Genomic DNA, 13,515 nt, shown 5'->3' with positions numbered 1-13,515 from the left:
GTGCGGCGCACTGTTTCAAGGAGCACAAGTCGGAGGAAGACGAAATAAAAGTTTTCAAATCAGAATTAGGCTTCATGTCGTTTGATTTTTGTGTGCCATCTTGTTTCCAAATGACTCCGGCAGAATTTCATCAACTGAGAAAGTAAAAAATAGGTAAACTTTTCTGCCACAACATCTGCTGACAACTCACTCAAAAATGGAAATTTGTTAAAGTTTGGCTTGTTAAGGGAAACTCTTATTCTTGCGTTTTTATGGTTTCTTAGAACGGAGTGACTGTGACATTTTTTGAGACCCTAACTGTGAGGTAGACCTGTGTGCCGACATATTTTAGATGCACGGCGGTAGCGTACATCTGCTTGTTAAAATTTGACCAAATTAAACTGATAGTGTTGCCTAACAAAGAAAACCTAGATTCTTCTTCTTCTTTCTGGCATTACGTCCCCACTGGGACAGAGCCTGCTCCTCAGCTTAGTGTTCTTATGAGCACTTCCACAGTTATTAACTGAGAGCTTACTGTGCCAATGACCATTTTTGCATGCGTATATCGTGTGGCAGGTACGAAGATACTCTATGCCCTGGGTAGTCGAGAAAATTTCCAACCCGAAAAGATCCTCGACCGGTGGGATTCGAACCCACGACCCTCAGCTTGGTCTTGCTGAATAGCTGCGCGTTTACCGCTACGGCTATCTGGGCCCCAAAAAATGATGTAGGGCAAAATGTTCACGTAATGTTTGAAATGCTTTTAATAAAGGACAAAACCTGGGGTGTTAACAGTACAAATAACAAATATGTTAAATAATATTGAAAGCCAAAACTAACATTCATTTCCAGTTAATCCTTCTTTCTGGAATATGCATTTCAAAATTCAGAATAAATGTATCACCAAACCATGTGTTCCTCGGCTATCGATTTCGGTTTTGCTCTACTTCCATTCAACTCACCTGAAAGAAGTGAAAGGACCAACAACCGCCCAAATACCAACAACATAAGCAAAGAACCCATCTCAAGTGCTCACCTCATTTGGCTTAGCTTTATAAATTAAAGATTATCCTTATTATGGCGTTCCACTCTTTATTCATATTTCCCTGAACGTTTGCTTTTGTCATCGCCCTCTTGGACGACGCCGTCATCGGTTTGACTCTTTCACTTCGCCTACTGCCATTTCGAACGATTGGGAGACACTGATAGAAAAGTAGGCTTTTTTGTTGAAATTCTCTTCTCCAATCGAATGACACACAATTTTTCACAGTGTCCACTGCTTTCGAGTGGTTACAGTGGACGCGCCTGACTGACTTTTCTCCGGAACTTATACTGGGGGCCAAATCCTTTATCGGGCACCTGAGCAAACAAACAGAACAAAGCAAATAAATGACGACCAGTGGACGACATTTTGGTACCAGACCAGCAAGCAGTCCGGAGTAGGATGGTTCAAAACTTAAACAGGTCTGAAAGTACAATCCTCCACACATTTCATATTATCCTTAAGTGAAGTGTTCTGTGAAATCTCCATTCTTTAAACCATAAATGAGAAAGTTGCTGACGAAGCAAATTTATTTCTAGCCAATTTTGTTTCAGATTTTTGCAGAAGTTTTTCGGATTACAATCTCACATTGAGCTAAATAATAGCAAACAAATTTGTGAATATCTCTTCTTCCATCTGCCGGATTGAATTGCTCTTACCAGTAACTTTTTTTTCTTCTTCTTCTTGGCATAGCGTACTCACTGGGACAAAGCCTGCTTCTCAGCTTAGTGTTCTTATGAGCACTTCCACAGGTATAAACTGAGAGCTTTCTTTGCCAAAGTTATCATTTTCGCATTCGTATATCGTGTGGCAGGTACGATGATACTCTATGCTCAGGGAAGTCAAGGATATTTCCATTACGAAAAGATCCTGGACCGATTGGCAATCTAACTCAGAAACTTCAGCATGGCTTTGCTTTGTAGTCGCGGACCCTAACCACTAGGCTAAGGAAGGCCCCCAAAGGCATCTTTTTTATTATGATTAAAAGAATGAGTGTTCACTTTAAGATCAGAAGTTAGTACTATGATTTCAGTACTAACGTGTTAGGAACATTCAAAGTTCATCATAGTAATTTCCATGCAAAACTACATCGAATATTGGCCAAAATTAAATACGCAATTTTCATGGTGAGGTTGCTTACAAAGATTTGGGTTTTTCAAACTTTTTTTTTTTAATTTTAAACCGCCCTAGTCCGAAGCTTTTCGTGTCCACGCGGGGCCCGGTTTGATCTGATCAATGGCTCTTAGGTTGGCCGTTCTTCTTTCGTGGGCGCTGTTCGGTTTGTTCTTTAATCCCTTCTCGTCTTGGAGAAGGATGTCATTGCGCTTTAAGACGCTGACTACGTTCTGTTTCAAGTGATTTCGTAAAGTTTTATTTTTATGCCCAAAAATCACACAATCTGAAAGTGCTTCGGAGAGCACGAGTTTTCAGATGGTGTCTGCAAATTAACGGCGATCGTGTCATGGTTATTTTCCACTGAGTGGCGGTATTTATTTTATTTCAGCAAATTAGAGATCTTTTTGAGATGTACGTAGAAAACTGACTTCAATTTGTAAAGGTTCAGATCTTATTTAATTTTTCTAAATAGGATTGTTTATACAACTAAAACATTATCTTTGAGTTTGGTAGGAGTAGGAAAATACGAAGGTTTAATGACCATCGAATAATTATTAATAGTAAGTTCTTCTTCAAGAAGACGTCAAGAAGACGTCAAGAAGACGTCAAGAAGACGTCAATAAGACGTCAAGAAGACGTCAAGAAGACGTCAAGAAGACGTCAAGAAGACGTCAAGAAGACGTCAAGAAGACGTCAAGAAGACGTCAATAAGACGTCAAGAAGACGTCAAGAAGACGTCAAGAAGACGTCAAGAAGACGTCAAGAAGACGTCAAGAAGACGTCAAGAAGACGTCAATAAGACGTCAAGAAGACGTCAAGAAGACGTCAAGAAGACGTCAAGAAGACGTCAAGAAGACGTCAAGAAGACGTCAAGAAGACGTCAAGAAGACGTCAAGAAGACGTCAAGAAGATGTCAAGAAGACGTCAAGAAGACGTCAAGAAGACGTCAAGAAAACGTCAAGAAGACGTCAAGAAGACGTCAAGAAGACGTCAAGAAGACGTCAAGAAGACGTCAAGAAGACGTCAAGAAGACGTCAAGAAGACGTCAAGAAGACTTCAAGAAGACGTCAAGAAGACATCAATAAGATGTCAAGGAGACGTCATGAAGACGTCACGAAGACGTCAAGAAGACATCAAGAAAACGCCAAGAAGACGCCAAGAAGACGTCAAGAAGGCGTCAATAAGACGTCAAGAAGACGTCACGAAGACGTCAAGAAGACGTCAAAAAAACGTCAAGAAGACGCCAAGAAGAAGCCAAGAAGACGTCAAGAAGACGTCAAGAAGACGTCAAAAAGACGTCAAGAAGACGCCAAGAAGACGTCAAGAAGACGCCAAGAAGACGTCAAGAAGACGTCAAGAAGACGTCAAGAAGACGTCAAGAAGACGTCAAGAAGACGTCAAGAAGACGTCAAGAAGACGTCAAGAAGACGTCAAGAAGACGTCAAGAAGACGTCAAGAAGACGTCAAGAAGACGTCAAGAAGACGTCAAGAAGACGTCAAGAAGACGTCAAGAAGACGTCAAGAAGACGTCAAAGAGACGTAAAGAATAAGTCTAAAGGATGTCAAAACCACGTTTAAAACACGAAGAATGGTCAAATAGAGTATAGAGGTCATGGAAGGTGTACATTAGGGTGCGGCTTATTTTTAAAAAATTCTCAAAACCAAAAATTCGAGTGCTCTTTTGAATAACAGAAAAAGAGAATCTTCAAAATTTGATGCAAAAATATTGACATTTAGAGGTTGCGCAAGTGACTTGATAGTGAATTTTCAAGTTATAAAAAATGACCTCCACTGATGTATTCATTACCAAGGTATCTAGAAGGGAGAGAGTCCAATGTGTCAGATTTTCCATTTTGCCATTTTGAAATACTAAATGACAGCTGGCAAGTTTGTTTTGATTGTGAACTAACACTACATTGGTACAACGTATAATAAAAAATATTTTTCGACAAAGTTCGCTTATCAAGCACATACTTTAATTTGATTTTGGTTTAATTTCACTAAACTCGTTTCTTGTGATTCAGAGATATCAGATGCAGGGCCTCACAAATCAGCTATAGAATGTTCCTTTTACTCTCACGGGGTGCACATTACAGGCAATTCCTTACCAACTTTTAAAATTTGTTGTAACACCGAACAGTCCATGCTTTGTCTTTCCGAATTTGAGCAGATATGATTCTCAATCAGAACTTGTTCTGCGATTCAGAACACTGAAATATTAGAGTAAAGTGGGGCAAAAGTTCGAGTGGGGTAAGAGTTTCTTTTTAATATTTCTAGCTCAATTCAAAACAAATCTTATAAATGTCATGGTGGTTTGAATGCTATTCAAGCAAAAGACATTCAATCCAAATATCATAAAAATTGATTGAGATTTGGAAAAGTTAAGGCTATTTGTAGTTTTTCGACGTGAATATTTTTATTTTTGGTCAAACTTTCGATGCATGAAACCAATTGAAGATAAAATCTTTGGCAATATTTTATGTTAGGGCGTATCTAGGCCTATCAGAAGGTTGCTTTGAGTTGTATTAGTTTTTGCATAAATGCTTGAAAACAATTTTTGGTCCATAGTGGGGCAAAAGTTCGAATCAGCGGGGCAAAAGTTCGACCCATATATAAAATCACGGTAAAATTAGCAAATTGCCTAAAATCCACATATTATCTTCAAATTTAGTTAAATTTGTCTGATCGTGTGAAAACTGCCACCAAAATTTTACATTGCCACTTAGTTTTGCGAAAAACTGCTATTTTTGAGTATATTACAATTAACCCGGTTTTGGGCAATTTTTTGATGAACATTTAGTGTGTATTTTTCGTCAAACTTGTGTTTACGGCTGGTGTAAAGTATATCTGTCATAAAAGGATCGATATTTTGTGTTTTAGCCAGCGAACTTTTGCCCCACACTAGATTCGAACTCTTGCCCCACCGGTGGGGCAAAAGTTCGAATAAGACAATCAATTTTGAAACTGTTGTAACCAAAAATGGGTAAATATTTTGACACAAGTTTGTTCAGCAAAATTATTGCCAATATGTTGAAGGTTCACTGTTTGGTATTTGTTTTGTTTTAACTTTTATTGTTTTCCTGGAAACTTTGATTATACCACTAAGGTCGAACTTTTGCCCCACCTTACCCTACATATATGACGAGAGTTCGAGTCGCGACGAAGAACTTTATGGATGCAGGAGAAAATTTTTACTTCACTGTTTTTATGTTTGTTGGAGTAAACATTACCTAACAACCCCATAGAAACGGTAGCGTGAAAACAGTGCTCACAAACCCGCCAGCTAGCCAACTTGCCAGCTGTCACTTCCACCTTCCCCGCAGCTAACCACACCGCGCACCCACTGACTGCTTAGATCATTAAACCTGCCATTATAAAAACCTTGTTCATAACTTTGTTATTTTTCATCCAATTTTGAAACTTTCAGCATCATTCTCTTCAAAATATAATCATAAAAACGTTGTAAACACCAAATTTGTCTAAAATCAAAACTAGTTTGATTTAAAGTAATTAACTTCAAATTTTTCCTCATTTAATTAAAAATTTGATCTTTGTTTAATAATAACATAATAACTCAACTAATTTCAAACCTTTTAATATGCTTTTGTAGCTAAATTAATTGTTTTCAAATTGTTCATTCAGCACATTTCACTCAAAACATGTTTTGACCAAATAATTCAACAAAAACTGCTCAAAAACATGATTTTTTAACAAAAAATTCCGCTTTTATTAAATTTTTAACAATTAAACATAATCTCTAAATTAGTTTTCCTCATTTGTTAAACCATTCAAAAGGATTTTGCAACATTTCTTTAATAATTTTGAAAGAAAAAAATTTTTGCACATTTTTAAAAATATATGCACCGTTCAATTCGTAATTAAAACAAGATGGTTAATAAAGTTGAGTCTTAAAGACAAAATGTAATTTCTGGCAAATACATTAAAATTATTTAAAGAAAATTTATTTTTTCATATAACAAATCATGTTTTCGGGTAGTTTTTGTTTGTAGTCAAAACAGTTTTTAAGGAAAATATATTGCAGAAACAGTATGAAAACAACTTAATTTGCTCCAAAATCATGTTAAAAGATATGAAAGAATTGAGTATTTATGGAGTTATGGTCAAACAAAGATGATTTTTTTTAGTAAATTGGGGAAAACTATTTTTAACTTAGACTAGTATAGATTTTAGAAAAATTTGAAGTTATTCAAAGTTTTCATAAATTTGGTTTCGGAAATAATTGTGCTAAAAGTTTCAAAATTGGTTAGAAAATAACGAAGTTATGGTGATTTCACTGAAGGCCATTTGAAATTTGAAAATTCACCTTTAAGACGCTTTCGCAACCTTAACCCTCTAATACCCAACCCCGCCTTTAGACGGTTAAGCCTTAACTCATAACACGCATATAAGAAAAAAAATTTATGACTTTTGAAACTTTTTTGTATTTTTGAAAATTGTTTGAAAATTTGTATTCTTATATAAGCTACAAATGCCTGGGGTCATTTGACGTGTAGTATAAAACATCGTTTTATATTTTTCTACTATCAACAATGCACAGAAGAAGAGCTTGATGGTATTAAAATAATTTCAAACCTGTTTTTCCGTTAATTGCACGGAAAATAAAAATATTTTTAGAAAAATATAAAACATTAAATATATTTAAAAGTACCGTAAAAACTTGAATTTTTATGATTGCCAAAAATCAGTAACTAGAAGAGGCTTCATAAAAAAATGAAAAAGGATAAAAATGTTCAAAAATAAAAATTTTAAAAATCAAAAACCAAAATTCATAGATTTGCGAATAAAAATAAATCATTGTCCAAAACGTTTTAAGAACGATTTTAGATAACTAAAAATGATATTTAAACCGAAAATAAAAATTTGGGTATTAGAGGGTAAAAATCTTAATATTTTTAGCTCAAACTTTGGAGTATCTCTTTTCGTGTGATATGAATTCATAAGAGCACACGAAAAAAATCGTGTGAGAACTTTTGAAAAATAAAAGACATCAAAATAGAAGAAATGTTCTGAAGAAGGCGATAAAAAAATTAAACGAAAAAGTTTGCTTCACACAAACCAAATAGAAACAGTCAGAAACTGAAGTAGAATAACAGCAAATTAATGAAAGAATAATCTATCATATCAATAAACAATTTATATTCTTAATCTGAAGTTGTAACCCATCACCGAAAAATACACACCAATTAAGGTGAACAGTGAAATAATTACAAGACGACAGAAAATCTGAAAAGAAACATAACAAGTTTGCCACAAAAGATAAAAACGCCACAAAGTTTTAACAAAAAGACCTTAAAAAGTCGGCAAATGGCCAAAATTAATAAGAACTTGTTTAAAGTACGAAATAAGTTCTTTTTTTTGCAGTTTTTGATGACAACTTTAAAACTAGTGGAAACTCAAAATTCCAACAACCGTATCGAGCATCGAACCTTTTCGCAGTCCCCCGTCTGCAGCGCCTCCTGGACATTTTTTTATTCTTTCTTCTTGCGTAAGAATTTTCCTCCACTGAAAAGGAAGCAAGATTTTTCACCAGACACACAAAAGGAGCGCGCAATGCAAACATAATCAATCGTAAAAAGCTTATGTTTGGCTTTGAATCGACGAATGCTGCTACTTGGTGCGGGTTTTTTTTTGCCCCTCCGAGCGTCTTATACCGTTTGAAAGCAGAGGAACAAAACCAGAAGATCTTCACTTTTTGCTTCAGTCGGAGCGTCGTCGTCGTCTTTGGAGTCTTCTTGGACTCTTCGATGGTAATGGGAGTGGGCGGCGACGGGGGTCTTCAATTCGAAGGAAGCAAAAGTGCTCTCTCAAGCATAGGTCTTTTGATTGAATTGAATGCAGATTGCGTTCGCTTTATTTACAGGTTGCTTTCAGCCCCCCTTTCCTTAGATCGCAAACATAAAGCGTTTCCAGCTCAAAACGCAAATAAAAATTACATTTTCAGACTGACTATTTCGAATGAAAATGAAAATATTCACTGTATTACACAATAGCTTTAGGTTACGACATTGCCATCAGAAGTTTTCTATATTTTCTAGAGAACGTTCCACTCACTTTCATTTCTAAGATCCACATATGTTATGTGCTTTCAGCTTTCCCAAGAAAAAAAAAGTTCTCATGGTTTGCTTTTGGGAAAATTAGCTTCAGATGTAATCTATCATGGAATCACTGAGATTTATTTCTTTCAGAGTATTTTTTTTCGAATAGCCTTATTATTTATTGAAAGTTCTTTGAAAGTACCATTTTAATCAAATGCGTTGTTTTTGATTTATATATTTTCAAATATAAAAACTCCTTCTATTTAATAGATATTTTTTAGAACGTTGTCTAGGAAATAAAAGAAAATAGCCATGAACCACGCGATTTCCGTTTCGGCCTGGAAATGCTCCACACGAAAACCCATACGGTTGGAGCTTCCAGCATCTGGTAGCGTCTTCTACCTTGAGTCAATTCGATTCGCAGTGTTTGTGTGTGCGGGGGCGAGGTTCGGCAAACTGTGGCCATCAGCAAAGGCCACAAAGAATCAGGTAAACATCGTTTGGATTGAGCTCGCAAATGTAGTGCAACAGCAGAATCAGCAAAATCAGCAGCAGCAAGTGGTGGTTCATTATGTGTGTGTTTGCTCCCGCCATCATCTTTGATCCAACCCAAAGGTGGTCCATTATCCGATTGCACCGGGCTGCACCAGATGAAGATAGATCCCTCGCCAGAATTGATAATGTGGGATTTTGATGAATCGTGTTGGTTGGCCTCCCGAGAACGGACCTTTCCCTGGAAATGTGTGTGCTGAATCAGCGAAGAAGGCTGCTTCCTTATCAGAGTAATTGAATCAAACAGAGCTCGGCAAAGGAGTTGGTCTTGCGTTAAGAATGTTTGAAATGGATGATGATTCAAATTTGTTGGATGGTTTTTGCAAGAGGCCTCGAACAAAGTTTCTATTTGAATGTTTGAAATTTGAAATGGTTGAATGTTAACATGTCCAGAAATGAGAAACTTACGATAGAGCTTCGATTTCCTTTTAGTTGGTGACATACCTGAAATAAAATAAAAAAAATATATAGATAGATTACAAAGTGCTCAAGTTGATTGGACGATATAATACTTTAGTATCACAGTCAACTCTCCATAATTCGATATTGAAGGGATCACCGAGTTGAGGAGGTATCGACTTACAGAACACAAGACCAGTGCAATTGAGATCCAAGGGATCAATGAGTTACATAGAATATCCAATGTTGAAACATTAGAACAAATGTCAAATAAAATAATTAATAATTTAAGGCAAAAATCATTACAATCTTCTATTGCTACGATTAATGCGTTATATATTTAGGTTAGGTTAGGTTAAGTTAATTGAAGAAGTGTTTTTTTTTTCTCTTATAAGCAGCTGAAATCAACTCACCTGTGAAAAATATGAACTGCTACGGCAAATGAAATGTAATATGTTGTTAACAAAATATTAATTAAATCTTAAATTTGTTTTACCAAATTAGGATGATAGTGTTGTCTAATAACACAGAACACCTAGATATAAGAAATGAATGTGATGTTTGGAATGTTACTAATAAGAAAAAATTAAAATGGGTTTATTTTGGATACTGCACAATGTCCAAGTCACTATACCAATTCTGCTTTTCATTTTTGCATCATTCTTTTATGAGTACTCAGAAAACGCGTTTTCTTCAGAACCTATAGGGGGAGATCCCCCAGTACCGGACACTTAAGCCACTAAATTCATAATGCGAAAACTATTGATTATATGGGCTCGTGTTACCCATTCATGATAAATATTATAATTTTTTTAGTGTACAAAAATAAATTTGAAAATATAAATATGAATTTTGACAATGCATTTTGATGATGTATTTTAGTACCAAATTGATCGATCTTGAAAGGTGGCACCCTATACCGGACACGATCTGGAAATGCCTCGAATTCTGCAAATTTGAACATCATTTAATGTGTACACTATAGGGATAGTTTATAATTATCAATTCAATGCATTTGCAACATTTACAAGAATAATTTGAGTTTTTCTTAGTTTGCAAGATGCCTATCAAAAACCTCTTCCATATATGATGAAAAATAGCACATTTTACGATATTGTTCTGAATGTTCATTCTTCTTAATTTTATTGCATGTTTGATACCATATTCTACGGAACCCATGAAAAATGAAAGTATTTTGAGACATTGACGCAATAATTACAAAGATATCATATAACAAATCAAGCTGTCCGAAACTGAGGGACAGGAGGTGCTTAACGAAAATTGTAATTTGTCCATATTTAGTTCAATTATGGTACAAAATACATTCATACTATCAAATTAGAATTATGTTTGATCATGCTTGCTTGATCCAAAGTATTTTTTCATATTCAAAATAATTACTAAATAGGCTCAAAATTAAGAAAATACGACAATTTTTTAAAGATTTTCAAACTTTTCTACTTTTTTAAAAAGGCATGCATATTTCAAGGATGTGTTATTCTACGCAAACATTAGTCTGCATAATAGCTTTCTTTTCTACTAATACACCATCTTGATTGGACCATGATTTCTAAATGTTTCGACTTTGTCCGGTATTGGGTGCTGTCCGGCACTGGGGGATCTCCCCCTATCAAATTTAATCATTGGCTTTTGGAGATAATTAAAAAATCTCCTAAAATCAAAATATTACAAATTGATTTCTTTTATAAAGCCAGAATGGTACCAGAAACATAAATATTCATAACTGATGCACTAATTTGTTTATTTTTTTTTTTTCCAAAACCGACTCTCAACACAACACAGTACCAATCAAAAACGCTAAAAAAATGCAAAATTGGTAAAAAAAGAAGCTTTAAGCCATCATCTTGTTCAGTACGTCATGAAGGTGTCAAAGCAGGTCTTTACCCCATGCTCAATGAGTTCATTTACGCTTGAATCCTTTCCAACGAGCAAGATGACAACGAATTCATAAAGACAACGAACAAGCATTGCATTCGTTGTTCTGCCTGAATGGTTCATTGATTTTACGATCCGTCTGCCATTTTAGCTCGGAGGCGTTAAAAATGACACTCGCGGCTAAAATAGTGGCTAAAACGCGCAAGAATAAGAAAGTTCGCACCGGCAAAAGTATGAAATGGCCATTGAACGGAGCGCGGTTGTGCAAATGTTTGGCGACCAAGATCAGAACAGCACACCAGCAAGGCAAACACAAGCTCAACCAGCATTCGCACCACCGCCGAGGCTTCGAAATGGATGAGTTGAGTTGGTTTTGTTTGAGCTGGCTCAAGCCAAGCGGAAAACCGCAAAATATGATACCTGTCTGTTGGTGGCGGAGAGTTGAAAATCGCAGTCGCGAGTAGAATCAAGTTCTTCAATGGAGATGTGATTGAATTTAGTCAGGTTTGAGTTTCGGCGATCTAGGTACTGATATATTATTTGGCTTTGAACAGGATTTGGCTCACAGTGGCGGATAGCCGACCAAAACCTTGAATATAAAAGTAAGTAATATTTATAGTTGAGTTGCCAGTTTCTTCAATTTTGGAAGATTTAGTGAAAAATGTGTAGGGTAACTGGGGGTAAAACGCGCTCTCTAAGGAAGGAAGCGTTTTTAGCTATGAAGAACATTATTATAAGCATTTTTTCATTCATTATCTCATAGACAAACATGGTGTCAAACTGGTGTCAAAATATTCACCCATTTTTAGTTATAACAGTTTTGAAGTTGATTGTCTTAAGCGTCACCAGTGTGGCAGAGTTCAAATTAAGTGTGGGGCAGAAGGTCGCAGACTGGAATGCAAAGTATCGATAGCATTCAGGCAGGAATATCCTTAAATAGTTTAATTCCACTGGAGTTTGTATCCTTTGACAGATACGCGTATTTCGACCTCAACTGTAAGGCCGTCTTCAGTGTCATGTACTAGACTCGACTCGAGGATACAAACTCTAGTGGACTTAAATGGTATAGTCCTAAATTCGTTTTTTTTTCATCCTCTTATAGCTATTCTACTAAACAGCTCGAAGATTTAGTATTTAAATAGTTGCTTGTGTTTTCATGTTTACTGGTTCCATGACATGTGATCCCCTTTGAAGATTGTTACCACTGAAATAGATCCTAATATTTATTTTCTTACTTTTTCTTTTGTAAATATTTATTCTCCATTTATATTTCGTTTTCTTTTGTAAATATTTGTGTACAATCAATCTCCAACTAAAAAAAATAATATAATATAAAATTGAAATAAAATTTGAATTCACATCCCGTCCCATAAAACCCTACATCGTCATTCCTTCCTCTTGCACTAAACTAACATGGCGCGCAATACCAACTGCGCAAAAACAAATCGCTCCTGGGAAATGTTCCGAAAACACAAATTTTGGCAGCATCAAGAAACTGCTTAAAAGCCAATGTTGGAGAAGGCAAAGGCGTCTTTTCGGAACATAGTTTCAAGTGTTGTGCGAGACGAGTGCTCCCAAGTTGCTGCAGTTGTAATTGTGCCCATTTGTCAGCTCTGGAATCCAGTGGGAACGTCCCGCGAAGCTGCATACCACCCCTCGAACCTTCGCGATGAAAGGCCGTTCGGCCGAGTCGACATCGAATCCGTACGTGATTCGGTGGGTCATCACGGAGTGTTCGAACGGCGATTCATCCGACAAGATCCCCAGCCAACCTGTACCAGGTGATGTGAAATGCAAATCCCTCATAACCCTACTCCCATTTTCCGTTAATTCCTATAAATAAACCCAACAAACGAATTCGAATTTTATATGAGCTTTTTGTAATTATTTTTATGTTGTATGAATTTTGCTGAATAAGTGTGGGAAGTGAGTCCGCCCATAAGATAAATCATTCTCCCTGATAGACCCCGAGAGGTTAGCTTAATTATTATTTTTATTATTGAATTTTTTTTTTTACTTGAACTTTTTCTGAGTTTCTTTTTTATTTCAAATTGAATTTATTTGAATTGCAAATGTGTGAATAAGATAGTTATCTTACAAGATCTTACAGATACACAGCGGACCTCTTAACGTGAATATCCTCCAAATTAATGTTTTTAAAAGTCAACTACAGATTCAATGATAATCCTCTATGATCCTCTGGATACCATTACGAATATAGTCAGGAATCTACAAAATATCTTTCAATGAAAATTGCAAAAAGTCTTGCCAAAATCCAAAATTCTTGTAGTTGAATGATTCTAACGAAAACTCAAGCTGGCAATTTGTCAAAGATATTTCCAGAACTAGTATGATGATTTTATCGAGAACCATGTTAAAAGATTGTCACGTGGTGGAAGATTTCTTTGGGCATCTATCATGATAACACCAGAATCCTCGAGGTTTCTACTAAAAAATGTTTACAGATGGGTTAGA

This window comes from Aedes aegypti, chromosome 3 (assembly GCF_002204515.2).
Source record: "Aedes aegypti strain LVP_AGWG chromosome 3, AaegL5.0 Primary Assembly, whole genome shotgun sequence".
NCBI classification, from domain to species: Eukaryota; Metazoa; Arthropoda; class Insecta; order Diptera; family Culicidae; genus Aedes; species Aedes aegypti.
This window is presented reverse-complemented; position numbering follows the sequence as displayed.